Genomic DNA, 4,905 nt, shown 5'->3' on the forward strand with positions numbered 1-4,905 from the left:
TGTCAATCTATCCATCCGTCTGTCTGTCCATCTATCCATCCATCCATCCATCCATCCATCTGTCTGTCTGTCCATCTATCCATCCATCCATCCATCCATCCATCCATCCATCCATCTGTCTGTCTGTCCATCTATCCATCTACCCATCCATCCATCCATCCATCCATCCGTCTGTCTGTCCATCTATCCATCCATCCATCCATCCATCCATCCATCCATCCATCCGTCCATCTGTCTGTCTGTCCATCTATCCATCTACCCATCCATCCATCCATCCATCCATCATCCATCTGTCTGTCAATCTATCCATCCGTCTGTCTGTCCATCTATCCATCCATCCATCCATCCATCCATCTGTCTGTCTGTCCATCTATCCATCCATCCATCCATCCATCCATCCATCCATCCATCCATCTGTCTGTCTGTCTGTCCATCTATCCATCCATCCATCCATCTGTCTGTCCATCCATCCATCCGTCTGTCTGTCCATCTATCCATCCATCCATCCATCCATCCATCCATCCGTCCATCTGTCTGTCTGTCCATCTATCCATCTACCCATCCATCCATCCATCCATCCATCCATCCGTCTGTCTGTCTGTCTGTCCATCTATCCATCCATCCATCCACCATCCATCTGTCTGTCTGTCCATCCATCCATCCATCCATCCATCCATCCATCCATCCATCCATCCATCTGTCTGTCTATCCATCCATCCATCCATCTATCTATTACATTGACTAAGATATTATACAGTTTTTCTCAGTCGCTTTGGTGTATTTCTCACATCACTATTTACATTTGCACAACAGTTAATGCAGTTCTCAAAACAATTAGTACAAACTGCAAAACCTAGTTGATAACCTGCAAAAGCGAGTCACTTGCTCAAAATGGATAGCTCATTCCTCAAAAGCAAGTATTGATGTCAATGTGTCAGTGTCATCAAGATGAAAAGTCCTGACACCATTGTTTATGAACAAGATAAATGGCTTTGTCATCTTTTCATTATGACAGTTTACTCTGTAAATGTTTTCCAATGCAAAAAAGTCAGATCTTGGTGACACTACCTGAACATGCTCAAGACAGCACTATATACTATTTGCACAGCCATTTGAAAAATACAGTAAAGTTACACATTACTGTATTTAGTGAGGTAACTGAGTACAAGACACTGAATATGTATGTTTCACATTTTTACTGCATATGCTCTTTGCAATTCTAATTTGTTCACCGCATTGTGCAAAAGAAAAAATACACCCTTATTTACAACAAACATAAACTCCCTTTGGGTAGAGCTGTGCACAACTGTACACAATATTGCAGTACATATTGGAACTGAACATACAACATACATAGTACTGTAATCATTCATGCACATCCAGACATTCCTCATCAGTGAAAGCTGAGATTCACCTGAGAGAAACTGTTCAATTTAGGAGACATTTTCAGAAAAAAAAAAAAAAGATAAAAAAAAATGTGTAAAATTTGCTTGACAGATTTTGACAACTAGTTCAACATTTTTGTATGTAACGACTCAAGCAATGAAATGAGGACTATTAGTTTTATATGGAATGACTATTCAGCATTCACAAGTATAGTTCATTTTGACTGACATGGCATAAGCAAATGATAATGTTATAAAACAGCAGAGAGTTGTATGAAAGCAATTGATGCATGTCCAAAAGCATTTGCAATTTGTTGGAAGGAATGAGAAACTGCTACTATGATGTGCACACATGACTAAATGTTGTGGAGGTTGAACTAACTGTTGTGCAAATGTAAATAGTGATGTGAGAAATGCACCAAAGCGACTGAGAAAAACTGTAATACAAAATCATTTAAGCAGCATAAGTGCCAATAAGTCTTTAAACTGGTTTTGCATTCCATAAACAGCACACATAAATAAATATGCACTGACAGGACAGCAAAAACATCAACAAATATTGAGTAACAATCTTAAGTGTTTGGATTCTGTGTGTACATGTGATTGTTCACAGTTACGCAAGTAAAAAGCAAAGTTGTAAAGTGACTTCCCCGCAGACGCATCTGCATCTGCTTTAATCTTTCATTTTCATGATGCTGGGAATTTTAGGGAATACACAGCGGTGTTTTTAATACTCACCTCACAAGAGTACAGGTGTTGCGAAACTGATTTAACACCGTCCATTGAGCACACAGATAAAATCACAGTGCAACTGCTTCAAAACTTCTCATTTATTAAAAACAGTCATTTGAGATCATTAGCAGTTAAAGTGATGAAAGTCCAGTTCTGAAAGTGACTAAACACAAACGGAAATTCATGAAACAGGTGTTTCCTTACAGCCACAGTTAAAGACAGGCAAAATGTGCTTCAGATCAACCAAAGTCATTCTTTATCGACAACGTAAGCCATCTGATATAATAATAATAATAATAATAATAATGTGTTTTAAGTGGTTAACAGGGCATTGCTAAGTGGTTTATATCACCAAAAAAATGTAATCGCCCATCGCTTATAAAACTAATTTCATAAAACTATTTAGACTTCACCTCAAAAATCGGCATGATTTGAAGAGTCTGTAACATAAAAAGTGCAGGACAGATTATGTGTGAAAGTTCAATAAGGTCAGGGGTTTGTTCAAATCACTAACAATAACAAAAAAAAAAAAAACTCATTATTATTATTATTATTCATAATTCATAGGCACTTTGACTATATCCATTACTATAATTCAAAATATATTCTTTCACTCTTCTTCATTCTCTTCACATATAAAACAGACCATGTACAGTTAAGTTGGACCCAAAGAAAATATCAAAAATAAACCCTCCTCCTCGAGTTAAAGTGCTTTTAGTATTGTTAACAAAAACATCATTGCATTTATTCCAGTGACAAATGTTCAACTATAGGGAGAGAAAAAAAAAACACTAGATCTTTACCCAAAATAGCTCTATACTGGCACTGTTAGACACAAGATAAAAATCACATAGATGGACTCCAGTCTCTCAATAAGACACGCACAAGTTATTCACTCTAAATGTCGTACCTTCGCTCTATCATTAACTACAGTACAGTGGTTTAAATATTATGATTTTTTTTTTCAGTCTATGTCATGCAACCCTCCAGTCCATCGTAATCCATACTCCATCCGCAAAAATAGATCAATATCCACGTGTTTATAAAATCAGGTAATGTCCATCACAGTTTACAGAATAGATGTTCTTCTCAAAGTGTCTCAAATCTGTGGCGTCGCTACTCTTGGCCACAAGGTGGTGAACTAGTCCATCGCAGTGAGCGGCTCCATCACACTGTACGTTTTGTCATGTATAAAGCAGCAGATCTATGTTGAATCATCATTTGATCCCACATGGTCTAATAGTTTAGTAGTTTACAGTATTTTATGTCTGCGACTATGTTCGGAAAGGATCACTAGGAGACTGTGCCTACTGTGTGCACTGCATACTATTTTTTAAAAGCAGCATGGAAATTGATGTGCATTATGCAGTGATAAGCATTTCAAATAGTAGTGTTGTCAAACGACCTCATCACATTATGCGTTTAAGTCAGCGAGTTGTTAGCTGAAAACAATTAACATGCTTTATTTTGCCTTTTTAATTGCATTTTTATAGGCCTGTAACTTCTGGCAGTCCTAAAAAAAAACTCTGAAAAGTCAGGTTCCTCAACAGGTGCATAGAGTCTAGCTTCACACTACAAGCAGCTTTTGGGAAAACGATAAAAACCACGCAGGCGCGACAGTTCTGAAATCATGAGGCATGTTCGACTCGAAGTCAAACACACCTATTACAGCAAGTGTACTGCATTGTGGGATACATATCCGAGCGTGCTCTGGTTCAGTTCTGGGTGCGTCTTAGGGGGCGTTTACACAACAGTTTTTAACTAAAAACGGAAAATGTTTTACGCGTTTTTCGGCCGTTAATGGACTACTTGCACAACTACTTCCGCGCTCCCTCTAGTTACTACGTATCGGGAGTTGAGCGTTCAGCGCACCTCCATACATGAGAATGCAGATTATCACTATGTTTTATGGCTGCCAATTGATCAAAACAATGAATAATGATCTCTGTGTTAATAATCTTGAGCCTGCTGAAATGTTCCTATACATATATTTTCTTTCCAACTGTGCTGAATAATAATAGTCCAGTCATTTTATGAAAAAAAGGTTGAACAAATTGCAACAGAAGCAAACTCAACTGATTTTGTATCCTCAGTATGTCCTGAGTAAGGGGAAAAAAAGTCCCGAAGAATCCCATTAGGGGAAAGTTTCGAAAAAGACCCAAATATAGCCTATTCATAGGCCTATTCATTCTTTTTCTTACGTGAATAGGGTAAAGATTTTAACCTTTAGATATCACCATGAAAATTACTGAGTTGATTACTTACATCAAGACAAACAAAAAATGTATTACAAGTTTTTTTTAAATTGTTGTTAACATGGACAAACGGTGCATAATCTAATTACGTATGTGCTAATTTGCATAAATACCACAACAGATCTAAACATTGGGTATAGCCAGGTGAAAATGTCCTGTTGAATCGTGTTGACATATAACAGTAAAATACTTAATGTTCAGGTCTGAATGGAACCCATTTAGGCTACCCATGAGCATTAATACATAGAGGCAGGAAGAAGTACTTTAGAAACCAGCCTTTATTATTATTGCAGAGATGGGATTTGAAGCTGGGTCTGTCACTTTTTATTTTGCCTACCTTTTGTCTTCTGCATTCCCCTTACCATTGTCTCCTGTTCTTCCCTCAGACTCGTCCCCTAGAGACCCAGCCCCAAACCCCATCTCTGCAATAATAATTAATAAAGGCTGGTTTAAAGTACTTCTTCCTGCCTCTATGTATTAATGCTCATGGGTAGCCTAAATGGGTTCCATTCAGACCTTAACATTAAGCCTTT

The sequence above is a fragment of the Rutilus rutilus genome (assembly GCF_951802725.1).
Source record: "Rutilus rutilus genome assembly, chromosome: 3".
Taxonomy (NCBI): domain Eukaryota; kingdom Metazoa; phylum Chordata; class Actinopteri; order Cypriniformes; family Leuciscidae; genus Rutilus; species Rutilus rutilus.